The following is a 22647-nucleotide window of genomic DNA, read 5'->3' on the forward strand; positions in this document are numbered from 1 at the left end:
CAATTCCAGAATAAGAAATAATTTGTAGACCATTCTTTTGTAATCCTTGCATTTCTTCTCTACTGCTAAGAGTTAGGGCAGTATCTTAATTTTATATTTCATTGCTTTAACAATGTTATGTTGAATTTTTAAGCAGTAAAGTGTTTGTTGAGTTACTGTGCTGGATGTTGATATTTATGGTATGTAAATATATTTCATATTTCATATAGATAATTCTTTGAAAATTTACACATCTCAAGTACAGTTATTAGTGTGCTTTCTTCACTTCCTGCCATTTAGCCAGAATGTATGATTTGTCTAAGCTCAATATTAGAAAATGGAAAATGTACAAACCTTTCTTTTTTCCAAATTTTTTATTTGAATTAGAAACAGGATTGTTTTACATGATAATCCCAGTTCCCTTCTCCCACCCTTCCTCCCTTACCGCTGCCCCCCCCCCCTCCTCCAACTAAAACCCTATCTATTACATATCCTTTCTGCTCCCTGGATGGTGAAGCCTTCCATAGGGTGTCATCAGTGTCTATTGTATCCTTCCCATCCCCGTGTGTCTTGGTTCAGGGAGTATTCCTCTATGTGGAATGGGCTCCCAAAGTCCACACCTATGCTAGGGATAAGTACTGAATTACAACAGGGTGTCCCATAATTTTTCCGAGGCCTCCTAACTGAAACTCATGTTTCTGGGGTTTCAGTCCCATGCTGGTATCCAAGCTATCACTCTGGGGACCAAGAGCTCCCCCTTGTTCAGCTCAGCTATTTGTGTGGGTTTCACCAGCCTGGTATGGACCCCTTGTCCCATCACTCGTTCTTCTCTGCCACTGGATTCCAGTTCATTTCAGTGATTAGTTGTGGGTGTCTGCTTCTACTTCCACCAGCAGTTGGATGAAGGCTATAGGATGGCATATAAGACAGTCATCAATCTCATTATCAGGGTAGGGCATATAAGGTAACCTCTGCTCTGTTGCTTAGATTGTTAGCTGGTGTCAAATTTGTAGATCTTCAGACATTTCCCTAGTGCCTGATTTCTCTGTAAACCAAAAATGTCTCCCTCTATTATGATATCTCCATTCTTGTTATCATCTATTCTTCCCCTGACTCAAACTTTCTATTCCCTTATGTCCTCTGCATCCCTTTTCTAACCACACCACCATTCAGCCAAAAGATCTTGAGTGAGCTGTATAAAACTTGTGAATGTTGAAGCTGTCATCCACATTGAGATCATTATCATCACTTTCAGCTTAATTTCATTATAGCATTATATCTTAGAACACTATTATAAGTTCTCTAGTTTTTCTATATGTGATAAATTAGAGGTTATAATCAGTTTTGGTTGATTTAAATATCTATCTAGTTTTGTTGTCACTATTGTTTAGATAATTTGTGTGTGTGTGTGTGTGTGTATGTGTCAGTATGAGTCCTTCAATGCTCAGATAACTCTTTGTAGGCATGATAATGTACATTCCCCCCCACACATGTACATGCATAAAAGTTTAAGATAGATACCTGGTAGCAACTATTCCATTCTATTGCATGTCCTTTTGTTTAATTATGATTTTCATCCATGTCCCCATTAACCAGGAATGAAGTTGGTGTGGAGGTCATTTGTTAACATGGCTTCCTGTGTTTTAGTGACACTTCACACACAGAGTCTATTGATCAAGTATTTGTCATTTATATTATGGGAACATATAGTGTTTTTCTGGGTATTGTGGCTCCCTATAAGTTTGATGTAGCAAGTCATATAGACTCTTGTAGAAATTATGATTTTATGAATGATTTTGAATGCCTGCATCTTTCAAACTTCAAAGTGATTTTGAGATGCACCTAATTTCCTTGGATTGGGAGCCACAGAAATGTATCACTAGTCTGTGTTCTTGAACTGTGAAATGTGAATACATGAGGGAAGCAAAAGTTTCTATATACAAGCAATTGACAATTAAAATTAATATTATGTCATCCAACTTTTCCATAAGTATTATTATACTCAATAACTTTTTGTGAATTCTTTGAACAGTTAATCCACTATATTTTATAATTATTTAAAGCTTTAGGAATTAGGAAGTATTATCTAAAGCCACAAATTAGTTCAAATTTTAATTATCTTTACATTATTGTGATTGTTAATTTGTGTTAATTTTCTTATCACTGATACAGTAGCTGATAGATGCCAATGGAGGTAAGAAATAATAAATTTGTTTCATTGTTTCGGAGGGTTCAGTCGATAGATGCATAGCCCTGTACTACTGGATAGAACATCATGTTGGAAAGGCATGTGCTGGAAGGCAGAAACTCAATGTATGACAGGAGTAACAGTAACAACCAAAGCATATGTAATAAACTACAAAAATCCTCCCTCCAATGAAGTTACAGTTCCTACCTTTCTCCATTTTGCAGTAAGGCCACCATTTTAAGAACTGATAAAGGAATTAGTCCCCTTATTTGGTCAATTATTTGGTCAAACCTGTTTGTTCTGTCTGCAGACACAGACACAGAAATAGACACACACACACACACTCACACACACACACACACACACACACACACACACACACACACACACACAAGTTTTCCTTATTGACCACAAAATGGCTATCAATTCCCTCAAGCTTATCATCACAATGCATCATCACAATGTGGAGAACACAAAGAAATTGACTGCATAGCAATACACGATACACGACAGCACGTCATGCTGCTCTGAGAGTAGACAGGTATATGGATTTATACTACAACTCTGCAAGAGTAAGACATTTTAGAATATCTTTATTAGTATGGCTATTGGAGAAGCCAACTGGCTTAAATTTGAAAAAGTAATGTTCATTTCTATTATCAGAAGAGCTACCCAAAGTATTAGCTGACATAAAAAGTCAGATGTGTAAGCAAACTGAAAATCATTAATCATATTAATTGCTACAATAGCTTCATTAGACACTTTGTATATAAGTTATTTTACATAAAATCCTATTTGTTGGGGGAGGTCCTGCTGTGTGTATGTTTATCTTATTGTTTGTTGAATAAAACAGTGTTGGCCAATAGGGAAGCAAGATAGGTAGGACTAGGAGTTGAGGAGGATTCTGGGAAATGTAATAAAGAGAAGTCTTGTGATCCAGGCAGAAAGTGACATAGCAGGCAGACTCAGAATATAAGCAGGGACAAGCAGGAAATCTCTCTCTCTCTCTTCCTACTCCTCTCTTCTCTATGGAGTCACCATGTGATCTTGGGAAGAGGATGCATTCTGATGGTGCCGTCAATAAAATAAGTTCTAATAAAATATATGCATTAGTAATTATAGTTGATAACTAAGACTGAGTTAACAGATAAGATATCCTAGTCATTGGCCAGCAGCATTGTACCTAATATTAAACTCTGTGTGTTATTTTGGGGGCCCACTGCGTGGCAGGGCTCAGGTGGCTGGCAGAAAGGTTTATCCTTACACCTATTTTAAAATGTTATGTCAGAAATTCTTAAGGTTTGTTTTAAAAAGCAAGACCTTGGAGTATTTGAGTAGATGTGGATAAAAATATAATGAGCATGTAAAATTTCTAGGACACCTAAAGGAAAATAAATAAAGAAATAATATAGATTGGCATTTCAGAAACTCTTCTGGTGTTCTTTGTGATGCTTGAAATTGGTCTCTGTGAAGATTTTCAATCTTTGCTGGCTACTCAATATGGAGAAATAAAAGATTCTGCGAGTTCTTTTTACTATTCAAACCAGATGAGTAGGAAATAACATGTATCAGAATTTTCCTAACAAGGTCTCTATGCTCTTGTCCTGGGCAGCAATAGTTCAGCCTCACTTTTGTTGTAAATATTCCATATCAAAGTTCTTTATACTTAAGAAAGTTATGCTACATAAAGTTAGAATTCCTAAAGACCACTCAAACAAAGTGAATTTGAATGTAGAACTAGTTTGTTTGATTATTTTACAGATAGATGAACTTGATTTTAATTTAAAAAAAGAAACATGGTCATTGGAAGAATAATCCTCATACATTTCAAGGAAGCTCTACATTTTGAAATAAGGAAAGGAAGACTGAAAGACAATATTTTAAGAGATAATTGTTTAAATGGCATCATAATCTTTCCATTTGTTAGTAATTATTTTGTCTTATTTCATTTGTTCATTTATTTTTTACTTAAAATAATGAGATTCTAAATAATAAGAAAAATGAAGCTATCTCTTTTTGAAATAAAGCTTGATATTATGTGTGTTTAATTGAAATATGGTGATCATATTGCAAATATATTATCAGTGATAAAAAGAGAAAAATCAAGGTATTTTTGCTATCCTCCACAGTAATTAGACACACATTTTTTTAAAAATCCAAACAAAGGCATAATTTACTTTGCTCATGACCATCTGTAGTTGTATATAGCAAATGATAAATTAAAGATTGTTCTATATGGATGGAAATTAACAACATCTCATGTCATCTTTTAAGGCTGTATAGGAAACAGAGTGTCTTACACTACATGAATAGTAGGAGTAGAACACAACCAGCCAGGATATTTTGAAGACAGGCAAGGTTTGAAGAAAGTGAAGAGTTTAATTCCAATAGTGTACCATTTGCCCTGTTATACTTTCAGCTATATCTTCTATCGCTGCAAATGCTATAGAATTCAGAACATAGTTTCAGTTTTCCAAACCACTCGTTGAATGGTTTCATTTTATGGCAGAGAGCATTTATTTCTTCTGAAAATACTGTACAGGAAGTTTGGTCATTTATCTTGTATGAGTTCATGTTTCAAGAAGTAAAAATCTGTATGCCAAACTTCCTTCTCTGGAGGAAGATAAGTATATCATGACTTGCTTTAAGACATTGTAAGGAACTTTTTAAAAAGTTGTAAGCTTGCATCTCATTAACATATTATATCAATTATGATTTGTTAATAAACTCATCTTTATAGATGACAGAAAAACAAAAGAGGGAGAGATAAATATTTAGACAGAGATAGATAGATGGATAGATAGATAGATAGATAGATAGATAGATAGATAGATAGGTAGGTAGGTAGGTAGGTAGGTAGATAGATAGATAGATAGATGCTCTTCCCTGCAGGAATTTTTTTATGTCTAGCTGACACTAATGTAATGGGATATGATCTATTTTTATCACAGTATAGAGACAGTCTTGTTTTTCACTTTCATTATCGTTGTTTTACATGTTCATAGAAATTGAAATAGTGTTATATGTCCATTTTTAATTAAAAATAAATAAATATATGATGAGCAATAAACAAACATCATCATGCCTCTAGGCCAAACAAAGGCCTCTTTGGGTTAATTAACAATATGCAGTATAATATTATATATATATATAATATATATATATATATATATATATATATCTCACATATGTAACTATGTGATTGTTATATAAAATATAAAAATTAACATAATTATTAAATAAATTATTATGTTTTGTGAAAAAATTACTTTCAATTTTATGGATTAAATGTTAACACCTAGTGAACTAATGTTAGCAAAATTGATTACTAGAAAGTGTTATTTTTGGAGGGGGTTGAGGCAGGGTTTCTCTGTGGCTTTGGAGGCTGTCCTGGAACTAGCTCTGTCAGACCAGGGTGGTCTCAATCTCAGAGAGATCCATCTGCCTCTGCCTCCCGAGTGCTGGGATTAAAGGCATGCACCACCACCCCAGGCCTAGAAAGTGTTTTAAACTCAGAGTATATCTATAATTCCTAAAACTTAAAAAAATCCATGAGATCACACAGATTTTGAAAATCTGACACAGACCATGTAAAACGAAAAAAATCAAATCCATAAAAGCACTTAGTGTATATACTTCCTTGTATTTTACAATAACTTCTAGACAAAAGGTGAAATATGAAATACACTACTGTATTTCTGAAGCTATAGTCATTTTCTATTGGTTCAAGAATTATATTGGTATTAGCATTTTATATTTTAAAACCAAAGACTTACAGTATTGAGAGTTGTTGTTTGATCACTCATTTTACATTGTCTTCTTCTTCTGAGGCCAATTAATAGTAGAAAATGCCCACAAGCTAAAAGGAGGACCACTTAAAATATTCATCAGTACTTCTAACTATAAACATTTGAAATATATTAAATCCTCAGTAATAGTATAATAATATTTACATAACACTCTGGTAAAACCATACCAATTTTGATGACAGACGATTTTCAAAAAATCTAAAATAGAAATAAAATTGCTTTGTTCATAAATGTCAGTGACAAAATTTAATATTAAAATTTAAAGATACAGTTTTACTTAAAATACACTGAAATGTAAAATAATTAAACCTGGGTAAACTTTAAGATTCTTTTTAATATAGTTGCTAAGATAAATAATAATGCAAAGAAAGTCAAATACCAGGAATGCTTTAATACAAATTCAGTGTTGAAATATAGAACATTAAAACAACTTAATCAGGTCTCATCCATCAGAAAGAGATTCTAGAATAACTTATAAGTTAATGTTCTTTTCTGTATGCCAATGTTTTAGAACCCCTGAAGTTTTGAAGGCCCATCTTCGCTGGTGAGTTCAGGTAAGTTTCTTGATCAATTCTGCATTTACAAATTCATGAAGAGAAATAAAAAGTATTCTTTGACACCACATTTGACTAATAATAATTACCTGTTCCATATATATAATTTTGTATTTTCTACTGATATGTTTATAATGGCAAATCTAATTGCTGAAACCAAAATTACTTTAAAATTCCAAATAAGTACATGTTTAATCAAGATCTAAAGTACTGAAAAGGTACATTATATTTTCCAGAAATTTTATGTGAACTGGTATGCAGGTTGCACAGATGCAGTCTGGGTTTGCATGACTATGTTGTGGCAGGGACACTGAAGCCACAGATGGATATAGTCACCTGCAAACCTTCCTGTGTAGCTTTGACTTACATATTGCTTTTTAAGAATCATTTAGATGTCATTTATCTCTGCAAACTAATTTGTGTCATTCCCATTTTCAGATAGTCTAAAGATGTTTCAGTAGTTCAGGCCTTGCTTTGTTCCTTTATTTATCCACATTTTATTCTGAATCTACCAAAACACTAGTAGTAGAGAAAGTCATCTTCCAGTGAATGCCTCAAAGCCTAAGAACTGTCATTAAACTCCTCAGGCATAAGAAAGTTTGAACTCTGTGTTAGAAAACATACTCTCAAATTGAGTTTCTATGAAAATGAAAGAAATATTATCATGAATATATTTATTCAGAATTGTGAATTATTAGAGCTTTGTCACTATGTGAACAAAAATGTAAGGCAGACTCTAAAAATTCAGATATATCTAATATAAGCAATACATTGTCACATACTTTTAGCAATAGAGTTACAAATGCCAATTTTGAATACAAGTGGTTTAAATGTGGCATTCATCTTATACTCACAATATTGCCTTTAATTAAAATTCTATTGTTGTCTTCCTGGTGGTTTCCAAAATTGCTTCTGTGCTAGGGAAACATAAGATGTCATGACAGACATGGTCTTTTAAATAAATGTTTCCACTGAAAGTGTTTTATTCGCTGTGGTATTTCTTAAACATTACCAATAATAAAAAGAGGTTAAAAAACTTGCCCTTCCATTTGTCATTGTTTGCCTTTTGCATTGTGAAAGAGAGTTTAACCTTTTACTACCTAGACAGTAACTGTATAAAAGTATGTGAACTGTATAATAACTTTGGTAGGAGTGTGCTCCTTATGCCTCTAGGTAAGTATTCTGACATTCGGTATTTAAAGCTTTAAATTTGTGTTATTGTAAAGGTCAAAGAGAAAAGAAAAAAAATCAAGGCATTAAGTGCAGTGGGAGAAAAACTTTGCAATCTTTTGAAAGTCTTTTTTTAAGAAAAATGTTTCTAGGACAAAAAAAAAAGTGTTTGGAATGTTCATATAACAGTGGTGAGGAGGACACGACTGAAGAGAGGTGTCAGTAGTTAAGAATGCTTGTTGCTCTTCCAGAATCCTCTAGTTTGGTTCCCAGCACCCATGTCAGGCCCCTCACAGCTGCCTGGAACTCACACTCCAAAGCATACAACACAGTCCCTGATTTCTTCTGGCACTTGCACACATGTGGTGTATGCAAATACACTCATATTCACTCACTCACATGCACTCACACATAATCAAGAGAAAAAGATGTCCATGGATTCCTATGATAGTAAAAAATGTATTTCAAGAAAAATGGATTCATAAGGAGGAGCCTCTGTACCATATAAGCTGTGGTGGTTTGGAAGAAAATGGCCCCAGCACTCTTAGAAGGTGTGGCTTTTTGGAAGAGGTGTGACATTGTTGGATGAAGTGTGTCACTAAGAGTGGGATTTGAGGTCTCTGATGCTCAAGCCAGGCCCAGTGTGACATTCTCTTCCTGTTTTCTGCCATCAGGATGAAGAAGTCTCAGCTATTTGTCCAGCACCATATCTGCCTACCTGCTGCCATGCTTCCCATCATGATGATAATAGACTAAACCTGTGAACTGTATGCCAGCCCCAATTAAATGCCTTCCTTTATAAGAGATGCCATGGTTATGGTGTCCCTTTACAGCAATAGAAATCCTAACTAAGACATAAGCTTATAATGAAATGTGAATCACAGAGAGATGATTTGAAAACCCTTAAAATCCTTTCCACCACCTGTAGGTTCACAGATGCATTCACTTCCCCAATTAAACCAAAGAATGTAAGCACATTCAATGTTAATCTGTAGTTTGGACACAGTGAAGGAAAGACAGTATGCTAGATAACTTCCATTAGTCCAAAAGTGATTTTCCATGTTAATTATAAACTATTTTAAGCTACCAAAATTCCAAACACCATAAAGAGAAACAATTGAGGATCATTGTGAGATTATATATTGACATCTGCTGTTGGTACTTCAAGGAAAACCTCTATTAAGCAGGCTATTTTTTTTTCAAAATACCTTGTTAGATAAAACATGGTAAATTTTTCTGAATGTTTAAATAAGAAATAGTTTTATCGATAATTTTAATCTCTAATTTATTTTATCTCTACTACATTCCATTAGCTTGTATGCTTAACAGTAGTGTTTACCTGTCAATGTAAATCATAGCAGGATTAATTTTTCCAGAAGATTGCCTGGAAGGCTCCATATTTATCATAAAAGTATAAAACTTTTGTATATTACTGTAAATTTCCTGTCTTCTTTTAATTATTTTATTTCTCACCTATCTGATGGTCAGAAAATATAGATAAAAATAAAACATACAAAGAATGAGGAAATAAATTCTATCAAGATTATATTAGGTTGTACATATCATCTGTATTCTCATGGTATCATTGACATAAATCAAGTAGTTTTAAATATTTTTCTAAAGTTTGCACTTATACAGACTATCATTAAAATAAGTTATTTTCAGTATATAAATTCAAGCATTGTTTTAATAAATCATTTACCTTTAATTGAGATACAAACTGATATCCATTTACTTTTCTATTTTTGAAAATTAAAGCAAGTATATATACTAAGAGAGAGAGAAAGAGGAAGAGAGAGACAGAAAGCAAAGAAATAAGAAATAAGAAATTTAGAGTGTTTAATGTGACTCCAGAAGGTTTATGACATTTGGAAGAGTACACTATGTTCTGTATATATTATAACTTTTCCATCTGAAAATTTAATTTCTAGTTATTCATTATGCCACCATTTATGTCTCAAATATGTTTCTATATGTATAGCATCTTTCAATAGGAAGAATTCAAGCATTCATCTTATTTCCAACAGAAAAGTACATCAAAAAATATGAAGAGTAAATATGAGCCTATTCTCAAAATTCTAGACAGTAAAGCTCTGTGAAAAATGGTGATTGCGGATATGTTACAATAAAAGAAACCAAGTGATTACATTATCTACATTTATGGAGAAACAAACTTGCTAGTGAGAGACACAACAGTGTTGTTTTAATTAAAATAGTTTTCTTTTTACTAGTTTATATGTATATGTGACTTTACATATATAAGTCTCATATGAAGATGTCCAAGTAGGCCACAAGGGGCAGATCTCTGGGAGATAAAGTTACAACAGTGATGAAGAAGAAAAGAAGAGAGGGAGGCAGGATGGAGAGGGAGGGAGACAGAGAGGGGAAAGGTAAAGAGGAAGGGAAGGAGGGGAGAGGAGGAAGGAAGGAAGGAAAAAAGAAAGAAAGAAAAGAAGGAAGGAAGAAAGGAAGGAAAGAAGAAACAAAGAAAGAAAGAGAGAGAGAAAGAGACAAGGATGATCAACTCTTGCTGTGTAATACACAAGCATCAAGAAGAAACATGCATGGACAGAAGATAGGTATCTGCAAGCCACAATGTACACACATCACACTGGAACTCTGCTCCCCAACTTCTATCCTTCTGGACCACAGAAACTATTTGGGTTTACTTTCATTTTTTGTTTTGTTTATGTTGTTATTTGATTTTTGTCCAGTTTTGTCTCACTTTTTGTGTCAAACTAGAAAATTGAAAGTAGGATTAGGATATACAATTATACCACCTTTGGAAAGTAAAAACCATAAATTATTTATGAAAAGCTCTGCTGTATATCATGATAATAAATATTTAAAATATAACATCCAACATATGAATAAAATTTGGCAGAAATACCGAAGGTGGAAGACAAGCAAAGCTGTTAATTTGCTCAATTTAATAGTAAAAATGAGTATATGAAATAGAAAAAATTATTAACATAATCAATTATAAAAGATTTATCTGTAATTTCATTTAGGAGAATTCTCTTGGAGTATATATCTTGTTGTCAAGTATTTTAAATTTTATTTCAACAATTTGTTTCCCCTTTGAGTTTCTTTGTGATAAAAATAAAATTTCAAAATTGATATTGCAAGCAACATTTTTCATAAATTTATTTTGATTATTCCTTATTTTTTAATATGGTTTGACTTATAGTCTATAATGTAATTAATTCTGCAAGAGGCCTTTAAGATTAACACCAAAATAAAAAGTAGACTAAAGGCATTAATTATGGTAATGTTTAATAACACCAGCTCTTTAACGTATTAGACATATAATGCTACAGCTTGTGTTATTATTGATTCTTTAAAATTTTTTAAATATTTTTTGAAGTCTTTAGGAAGTTCACCTCTTATGTCAGTACACTCTTGAGTGTTCCTCATGAATGTGCCAACACAGCTTCAATTTGTTTTCCTTGAATTACCTTTTCTCTCAATTGTAAAAGAGAGGTGTCCCAATTCTATAAATAACTGAAAACAGCATTAGAACAGTACTGCAATAAAATATATTTTCTCAAGATTTTAAATACAAATCATTAAATTCTACAAATACAAATTAATTTTGTGCTTCATCTCTACTGAAAATGGCTTACTCATTAGGAAATAGTATATACAGGATAAATACCTGAACTTACAAGAATCTTTTCAGTTTGAGGATGATATGCAACTTTATCAAATGATTAGTGCTAATATGTGTGTGTTTCCAGTGATTTCCTATTACTAGTTCTAACAGAGATATTTTAAGCATTTCAAAACATGTTTCAGAAACATCAAAACACTTACTAAATCAAGAAAATATATAGGCATCTAGAAATATATAAACTAAATAAAATTAAGTTAGTCGGTGATTCTGTGAAATTCTTTAATATTTACAAGAAAACAACCTTTAAGGTCAGCTAGCAGGAATTTATTTTAGGTTCTGGGAGTTCAGTCACATTTCAAATATCAAGTCTATCACCCTGTCTGTTCTATTTGCCTCTGTCTCAATCAATGAAGGTCCACACCATGCACCCTCCAATGAGTTCATAGATCATGAAGGTAGAAATATGTAAAATAAAAAGTTAGAAGTAAATGTGTATTTGAGGAGATCAACAAAGTTTATGATCTTCAATAATCTCCCCTCTGTGAAAGAAATCTTCCTTTTTTGCATTGTATTCATTCATATGTATTCTTTGTATCCTTGTGCCCAACTCTTCTCTCAAATTATTTTCCTCTTCATTTCTTTCCTGCTCCTTCTCCTCTATTTCACTTCTCCCCCTTCATTTATTAATCCATTATGAATGTTCAAAACCGTTGCAATCCAAATGAATATGGGTGTGATGTCAACAACCATGATATGGTCAACCCACCAGGAGCCATTGCCCATCCCACCCGCATGAGTTGGCCACTGTTGCCAACAGATTCTTGACTAAGAGGACTTCTATTATGACTTCCCTTCATGTATCCTCAGATATTCACTGATTTGATCTTTGGCAGGCCTTGTGTAGGCAACCATAATTACTGGATAGTCACTTTTATTTGTGTATTTCAGCATCTATGTTAAAGCATTATATCAATTTATGCAGCATAAAACCTTATTAATGTAAATTGGATAATGTGCCTATATTATCCTTGTGGATATAAAATATATTAGTATATATCTGAAATCTACCATTTCATGTTTTTGTTAAATAAAGGATATATTCACTCAGAGAAAAACATATTGTTTTAAGTAGTCTGTGATTGAACAACATGAAAATGTCTGTTTTTAATTGTTTTAATATTAATATTGTCACCTATATTATAATTTTGTTCCCAATGTTTCCACTTTTGATCAGAAAAGACTTTTGAAAAGAATCCAACATCCTTTCATGATAAAAGTCCTAGAGGACCTAGTGGTGCAGTCAGAATTTCCCAACATAATAAAGGCAATATACAACAAGCCCACGGCCACTGTCATGCTAAGTGGAGAAATACTCAAATCATAAACAAGTTAAAGATACCCCCTCACTCCATTATTTTTCAGTATGGTGCTTGAAACCTTAGGTAGGGTGATAGGACAAGAATGAAATAAAGGAAACAAAATTAAGGAAAAAAGACAAATTATCGTTATTTCTAAACAATATGAATTAATACTTAAGAGACCTTAAAAACACACCAGAAAACTATTACATCTGGTAAATGTATTTAGAAATGTTTCATGATAAAAAAATTAACACACAAAATCAATAATATTCCCCTTCAAAAGTGTTAATTATTCTTTTTTATTTTATTCTTTTATTAGTTCAAATTAGGAACAAGCTTCCTTCACATGTCAATCCCTTCTCCCTCTCCCTCCCCTCGCCCCAACATCCCACCTGCCCTTAGCCATCCCCCTTCCACTCCCCAGGCAGGGTAAGGCCCTGAAAAGGGGCTCCCCAAAGTCTACCACATCATCCTGGGCCAGGCCTAGGCCCTTCCCCATATGTCCAGGCAAAGAGAGCATCCCTAGACATAAGATGGGCTCTCAAAATCCCTTCTTTTTTTTAAGACCTTACATATTTAATACAGTGCGTTACCCCTGTACAAATGAAAAAAAAATAAGTTCAACATTTCTAGACCAGTATGGCTGTTAATTTTTGTACAATGCCAACTCAACACAGTAAACTGTGATACATTTTTCCAAAGTTGACAGCACAGCTAAAGTTTCCAAAAATTTAAATTATATATATACATATATATAAAGACCAATAATGGCAGTATGTTATGCATCAATAGCAGCAACAGCTTTTCCAGGTTCTGCAGTCATTTGAACAAAATTGTAGAGACATCCAGTACACTCCATTTAAAAAAAGTAAAAAACAAAATCCCAGGAAACAGCACAGTTCTGTTACTCTTGTGGTACGTGTAGTTACTAATGTATTGCTAAGAACTACCCACTGGCTAGCTTTCATAGTGCTGGAATTTGCTATGCATACTGCCAAAAGAGAACATTAAACACCATTATTAGCCAGCTGTGAAGCCTGTTAGCTAGTATAATTAATGGTATGACAAGATATGCCCACTAGTGCAACAATATGGCAGAAATATTATGAGAATTACTAACTACTTTCCATTTTCTATTTAAAGGATGCTGCAAGAGATAAACCTCTTACCCGGAAATATCACTGGGGAAAAGAATACATAGCTAGATAGGTCATAGTCTCTAGAGGAGAATTTACTATTAAATTTTGAAAATGTCTTCTAACATCTTGTCTCTACACTTATTTTTATTGCATTTCTCAATCATAATCAGAGAAGCTACCTCTAGCAGTAGATGGCAATTAAGATCACCAAGTGGTCACCATGCATAGAGTAAGAGACTGCAGAGTGCTCAGTCTTAGGAAAAACATCTATATCACAGCCCTTTACACAAGACTCAGCAGTCATTATGAAAGGGGAGAGAGAAAGGTCTCACAAGTCAAAGGCAGTAGATTCCAACAAGGAGACAGTCTTTCCACACACCACAGGTCAGATGTACATGTGAACTCATAGTGATTGTGGGAGCACAAACAGTGCCTGTACAAGATAAAGCCAGATAAAACATAGCATGTGTTGTGGGGTGGGCACAAAGTCCTACCCCTGCTAACGAGCCCTTAGCATGTGATGGCTACAGGGAGAGTCAGTTTTCTTTCAGGATATGACTTCTGGTAAGTTCACCAATTTCCAGGGCAAGCCTCATAACCAAAATTAATGGACAATACAAACTAGAATCCAGAGATTCTTAAAGGGGTCAGAGGAGACAGAATTAGAGATAGATAGGTGGATAATAGATAGGTAAATGATAGACAGATAATAGAGATAGATAGATAGATAGATAGATAGATAGATAGATAGATAGATAGATAGATAGATAGATAGAAAGAATGAAAGAGAATATAAAGTTGTGTGGTATAGAGTTGGGGATAGATCTGGAAAAGGTTTGGGAAGGGTAGAGAATGTGACAAAATTGTATGAGATTCCCAAAAGATTAATACAAATATAATTTAAAAAGAACTACCTAATTTCAATTAATCTATACTTCAGTGATAAATGTTTCTAAAATAAAAGCATATGAAAAGTGCTTTCTGAACAATAATTTTAGTGATAATGTTTAAAACATTGGCAATATAAGAAATTTCTTCAGCTTACTATAAATAATTTAGAGTTCTCAAAATGATTGTTTACCTATAGGAAATGTTGAATTCATCATAAGGCAAATTATAAAGTATATAATAGAAACTAATGGAGTATTCTTTTCTATGATCATTTACACAAAACTATGTTCTTTTAAAACATATTTGTACAGGTTGGTAACAAGAATGAGAATAAAGACTTATCCATGTAATCAGGGAATTTATCCCATTTTACTGGGTTTTGTTTGTTTCTGCTTTCTACAAATGGTTCTTTGAAGTTCCATGACCATAATTTCCATTATTCCTAGGATGAATCACAGAGACACTGATTCAGAAGTGTCAATCTATGAGATGGGGTAGTGACAAAAATATAAAATATATATGTAGGAAGAAAGGCAAAAGATACCAGTCAGAATCTGTAGATTACTAGGAAAGCTTGAATACACAGTCAGCAATATAAAACTATATTATATAACATCAGTTATGTTACTCCCATGTTAATACACTGTCCTAAGATTTTCTTTAATGAATTTGTAAATACAAGGTACAATTATCAATACCAAATGTCCCTGTCAATAGGTGACATTAAAGCCTCTTTAAATTATTTAAGATTAATGGCATTTAATGCTCACCTAGTAGTGCAGCCTTCTTATAGAAAGTCAAAATCACATTTTGTGCAACAAAACAACTGTCTAAACTTTACTATGACATTTCCTGCACAGGCTTTTAAATAAATTACCAAAGTACCTTCTTTGTTCTTTTTATAAACTGTTGACCTATTAGACTCAAAAATATTTCTAAAAATCCTTTTAACATCAGAGTAGGTTAAGAAAAAACTGACACTGAATCAGTAGTTGAATGTTGCCAAAATATATTTGTCAATGGAACAAATACATATATAATAATCAGGGAAAGTAAAATCTTCAGGTAAAATTAGCTTCAATAAGTGGAAGAACAATGCCATTTTATTGAGCATAAAAGCACTGAAAATTGTGAATAGAATTTACCTTAGAAGACTAGCATTAATGTGGGAAACCTGTGATCCATATGCACTGCCATACAATTTGTTTGCCTAGCTGGAAAAATGAGTTTTCAGAGTCCCATTTTCTGAAATATATCAAATTATGTAAGGGAAGATGAAGTTTGTATTTTTTTATGGTAAGGTTTCCTGTTTAAAAGCCATGGGTCAGGTAGGCAAGATAATTTTTATTTTTGCATCAAGGAGAGTGGGTATTAATGTTAATGTGACGAAGACATTTCAGTCATCACTAATCCTAGATACCTTTTTGAAAAGCTGGTGTTTAGGGAAACTATCTTACTACCTATGATTTAGAGTAGATACAACTGCATTCAGAATGGTTTGTGGAGTACAACTCATGAGGCCACCTTAACTGATTTACATAACTTCTCTAAGCCTAACTAAGTTTCTTTACTTTCAGAAAGTTGTAACTATTATTGGAAAGCTCCTAGAACAATTTTTTACATTTATGAAGCAATCACTGGATGTGGATAATATGGTTATCTTTATTATCCACTCAGTAAAACAAATTTCATTCTCTTATGTTTGAATAATCTTTAACCCTAATAGAGGCAATCATAAATATATTACATAAAGTGCCATTATATCTGACTATCATGCTGAATTTCACCTTTTATAATTTGAGTTTTTAAATGTAATAAAAATGATAATTTTAGGCTAATGGGGAATATGCACACCTTTATATAATAGTAATTCCAGGTTAAAGAGCCCAAAAGAAGATATAACTTCAATTTATCCAACCACGTAAGACAACTTCTTGCAAATTAGCTTCCAATTTTCTCTTCTCTATTATCCATCACTGATTTAATCCAATATTTCCTTATTTGTCTTCTGAACTCCTCAACTATGTTTAACAAAATCCCTGAAAATGGACAAAATGTCAAGTTCTTTGCTTGAACTTAAGAAGAATGAATTCTAGTTCAATTCCCAATAAAGTTCCTGTTTCCACATAAATCATCTAAGCACAGACTAAAACTTCTGTATTGATCCAGGTCATTTTGTCTTTTAATCTCCCACCAGATTTATCCATTAAGCGATGATTATGTAATTGAAAGAATTCTGCACACTGTACCCATAAACATTACTATATTCATCTCACAAACTACTTCTAAAAATAGAAGAGCCACATGGTCAAATGTTAACACAACCAGGAACCTACTCCTCAGTAACAGTTTTCTCTAGTCAGTTTTATATCGGTGTGACCAAATATATGACAAGCACACAGAAGAAAATGTGATTATTTATAATGATAACCAATTTCACAGTATCTAAACATATTTAGAGACAAATTTCTGCAGTTATTTGTGAAAGAATTTTAGATTATTTTCATTGAAGTAAAAAAAAAAAACCTCACTTACACTTGAGTAATAGTAATACTATTCCATAAATTGTAGTTCCAGATAAAGTAAAAATCAGAAAGCTGTCTCAGGGACAAATAGTATGTGTGGTTCTTCCAGAGAACACAAAGTTTGTTCTCAGCCTCCGTGTCAACAGCTTACAACCCCATGTATTTTCATTGCAAAGTATCTTACCTCATTTATAGCCTCTGAAGGTACCTACATACCTGCAGCATACACAGGCACATAACACATAAAAAAATAAAAGTAAGTCTTTAAACACTCTGAGAAATCTCACAGAATGTCAACAATTCATTTCTCCCTCTTCCTGACTAGGTGAAATATGAACCTATGCCTCACTTTTATGCTGCCTTACCTTCCCCACCACAATGGATTGCAGCCTCATGACCTGTACATTGAAATAAACCCCTTCTTCCATAAGCTGTCTTTTGTAATGCACTTTATTATAGCAATGACAAAAATAATAAAATTTTGGGCTCACAGTTTAAAAGATTTTGGTGGAGCAGAACAGCTCACAAAATGATAGTTAGGAAGGTGGGAAGGAGATAGAGAGACAGACAGTCAGACAGAGAGACAGAAACACACAGAGAGACAACAGGACAGATAATAAGAGACACAGAGAGAATCCCAGTGTTAGGTGTTTACTTCATGCCTACATTGATTGCAGGGCACTGGTCTATGAGATACTCAGGTCCACCTTGAAGATAGCCTTCTATCCTTAGTAAATCCTTTTTTGGGGGATGTCCTCACAGACACTCCAGAGGCATTCTTTACTAATCATGGCACTTCTTAGTCTAATCAGTAAGACAATCCAGATGCATTATCACAGGCTCTTTCCACTATAGACCACCACCAACAAAGCTAATATAACAGAGTTATGAAAGTAATTATGATAGTGTAGTCAAAAACTTGCTCTTTTGCAAGTTTACTTATAAAATGAGCTTATATTTCCTCAAGGTCTGTTTCTGCTTGTTGTTTCTATCTCTAAATTCCAGTCTCCAACACAGAACCTCCATTCCAGCTCTACAGTCCACTATTTTGTCTCTGTCCACAAGCTTTAAGAAGTTTTTATATATGTTTTAACAACATTTTAAATGCATTCTCCTCTGTTTCTCCCTTAAAAACTCAGCTCAAGCTTTCCCATATCTAAAGTACTTTTCTATCTTTTCACAAAAAGGTGTATGCCCACCCTGTACTACTGTGTACTGTGTACAGTTCACTGCTCCAAACCCTTGGTAAGAATGTCATTCTATGATCACACAATCTAGAGGCTTATGCCCTTGTTCCTTAATACATATTTTAGGTGCTCTTTGAAAGTAATATCTGTGCAGATTTATCTCTTTTCTGCTAAGTGCTATAATGTCTAATATAGTAGAAACCAAATTATCACTGCCCCTGCAACTATCTTCAAATTACTCTTGCTTGCTAGTTAGAAAGTTAGAATTTCATAGAGACTATATATTTCACACACACATGTGTATGCATATATATATATATATTCTATCACATATATATGATAGAGAATATAAAACGTTAATCATCTACAATATAAGATATATAGTACAGAGAATAAAATGTGAAGAAGAGAACACAGGATATTACAGAATAATTGAAAGGTTTTGAAACTGGCCTCTTTGGTTTACATTTTGGCTTGAATATGTATTTCTAAGTGATCATAGGCAAGTTACTTAAGCTCAGCCAATTTACTCTATAAATGATGAAGGGGCCTTCAATAAAACAGAAAATGTCTAATTTTTTTAAAGTTAAAAAACAGATCTCATTTGCCCATAAAAATACAAAGTCTGTAATCTAACAAATATTCCTTTATTCCTGTGTTCCAGTAGCCTACAGATATCATCCCAGGTAAATTGGATGAAGATAGTTGCTAACATTACATAATGCCTGTAATTCAGACTATGATTGTCTTAGTCAGTATTCTATTGCTGTGTGGAGACACTATGACCACAGTAACTCCCAGGGGTGGGGGTGGACTGGAGTTGGTATGTAAAATTAAAAGAAATTAAAATAAAAAAAAACTTTTAACTGGGACTTGATTAAATTTCAGAGGTTTATCAGTCCATTGGTGACATGGCAAAGAGCATGGTGGCACACATGCAGACTTTATGGTACAAGGCAGTTGTAAGCCACTTGAAAGAAACTCCTGTTACCAAATGAGCACCAAGCACTCTTAACCACTGAGCCATTGCTCTGAGGCTGATATTTTTATGAACTTTACCACTAACTCTAACAAATTTAACTTGATTGGTGTTTACCTTAGCATGTTTCATACTTTTAAAAATTGACAAGCTTTAATATACAATGTAAAATAGACTATTTAGGCAATTAGTAACACAATTTTTATTGCACTATTCATGTATGTTTGAAATATCCCCATCTGCCCACCAACACATTAGTCATATTCTACTGTTTCTTGTGAATATTAACTGCCAAGGAAGTTTCACTATTACATTTCCACGTATATATGTACTGTACATTGATCCTATTCATCTCCTCTAGTACTCTTTGTAATCCTCTGTTTTGCTCTACCCCCCCCCACACTTGATTACCTTTGTTTTCATTCCTCCTAGCTTCCAAAAACAAAGGAAGTCAATGACACTTGTCTTTGGAGGACTCATTTATTCCCCTTACTGTGATCTCTAGTTCCACCCATTCTTCCTACAAATGAAATACTTACATTCTTCTGTATGACTTGGTGAAGCTCCCTGCTCCATATATGCCATATTTCCTTTTTAATTGCTCTCAAAATGTGGGGGCCAAGGTTGATGTCACAACTCACCTATTTTGGATAGTGAAGAAATAAGCAACTAAATTAAAATATCATCATATCATTGAAAAGTGTCTAAATTATTGAGGTATATATCCAGGAGGGGTGTGATTGTATCATGTGACGATTTTAGGCTTTCCAACACTTACTTAACTACACTAATTATACTCTCATTAGCAGTGTGTAATGTTCCCATCCTCCACTTCCTATTTGTAGTTTATTTTCTTGATGATACTCATTATGACTCAGGTGAGATATAATATCAAAGTAGCTTTTAACTTTAATTTGAAATATGTTTTAATATTGCTTTTGATAACCTATTGCAATTGTTTTTAAATTCTATAAATTTACTAAAAATTTAATTTTAATCAATAACTTTTTCAAACTTTGTGATAAAAATTGGCTTACCATGGCATTCGGTTGGAATTTTTAAAGTCATATATAAAATTTTTAGAGTTTATTAATTCATAAGATATAATTTAATAATCTAAAATTATAATATATTTTGGGGTTATCAATGAAAATGGTCAACTATCATAAAATATTTAATACAACAAAATTGATTAAAAGATGCTTGTTAACTAAAGACATACAATGTTAAGGGATGATTTTATTGCAATTTAATGGATTGATATATTTTGATTATTTTAAATTTAAAAATGTAAAACATTTAAAAGAAATAATGAAATATGTATGATAGTGATGAAGTATGTAGCTAATGATGACTGAAAGCAGGAATCATATTTGAAACATAAATTGCTTCTTTTATTGAAAATTGTTTAATCAGACTGAACTCATTTAACTTGAACATAATGTTTCTTTAGCTTTTAATTCTGCTTGGCAATAAAATTTCTCAAACAAAAATGTGTCATTCTTAAGGTTTCTAAAAACGATTTAATAAAGATCCAGCAATTGTTCAACCTGGATTTACCCAAATAAATTTGAAATTAATGTCTACATGAACCACACAGATGGCCATTTAAATAACCTTTATTAATAATTCTCCAAATTTGAAGGCAATCAAATTTGTTCTTTAACTGGTCAGTAGATAACCATACTGTGTACATCATAATACTGTGATATACATCATACTAGGAAACACAGTTTAGGAAAAAAAATGAGGCATATAATCACAGAAAACAGTAGAATTTAATATTGTGATTCAATGAAGACAATTTGAACACTGGCCATATTGTATGACGATATCTATAACATCCTAGAAAAGTCAAGGCAAGAGTAATATATCAACATTTGCTACATATTGGGGACTACTGAAGGGGATAGCTAAATACATGGAGATCATGGTGGATCTTATGACAGTAAACTAATCCATTTTGTGTAATAAATAGTGATGGATACATGAAACAATATTTCTGTAAACCTTTAGCATTATAAAACTCAGAGTAAAGTGAGTTCTGGGAATGAAGCTCAGTGGGGGCATGTCTTTTCCCATGATAAACAGACTTGGGTTTGATATCTAGCACTGTATATAAAACCAGACATGATAAATGTCCTAGTACTACAGAGATAAAGTAAGAGAATCCAAAGCTTGAAGCCAGCTTGAGATAAATGATAATCTGTCTCAAAAACAAATATGGGGCTTTACTGAGAAATGGCCTAGTAGTTATGAATGCTTGTTGCTCTTCCAGAGAACCCAGATTCAGTTTCAAGTGCATACATCAGCTCTCTCTGGAGCACTGGATGCCACTGATCTTTGTGGGCATCTGTACTCATGTGTATGTATCCACAGTCACATATACATACCTGTATATAATTGAAGATCTATAAATGCATCACAGTAAACAGTAAGTGTTAATGTAACCTACAGACTTTGGCAAACACTGGTTTATTAACATTGGTTCAAATTTCCAATTGTAAAATAGAAACACGAGATAATCATGGGGGAAGCAGTTGTCAAGGGGACAAATATGACACATCTTATTCACTTTTTTCAGCCACAGTTAAAATGAAATGAACTATATTAATGTAAAATTAAAGTTTATATATTAATTTTTCGGGGAGATGAGTTTGTTAGGACTGGGTAAGGTCATTATTTGTTTTTCTAGAATAAGTGTACCTTCTTCTGAATTGTATGAACAAGGTTATTTAGAAGGATTTAGGTTTTAAAATTTAATATAATTTTGTAATTTCCAAGCATTTTCATAAATGTACAGGTAAACAAACAAATGTAAAAGGCAAGTATGAGGAGTATCCAAGTTTACACAGTTAAAAAAAGCCCTGTTAGAGTATCTTGGATGCTGCTCATTTGTTTGTTATTAGAAGTTTCCTAAAGAGCTGTTCTTATAGAAATGTATTTTTCATTCACTACTAGAATGGACAGAAATTGTCACAGGCGAAGAATACTCATTCTTTTTCAAATCCCAAACCTGTAGCTGTTTCTGTAATATATACAAATTTGTGCAGAATAATTCCCATTTCTCTTGTGTTATATTCCACAGTGTTCACCTTGAACTTGCAATGTATACTGTAACAGGCTATCAGGGAATCCTTTCTATACCTTTCACTCATTTATCGTTCTTGGTTTCTGGGAGCATAGTGCACACATGATGAAATAGCTTTTATAAATCACAAATGAAAGCTTACAATGTAATTCATATTT

The sequence above is a fragment of the Cricetulus griseus genome, chromosome 6, assembly GCF_003668045.3.
Source record: "Cricetulus griseus strain 17A/GY chromosome 6, alternate assembly CriGri-PICRH-1.0, whole genome shotgun sequence".
NCBI classification, from domain to species: Eukaryota; Metazoa; Chordata; class Mammalia; order Rodentia; family Cricetidae; genus Cricetulus; species Cricetulus griseus.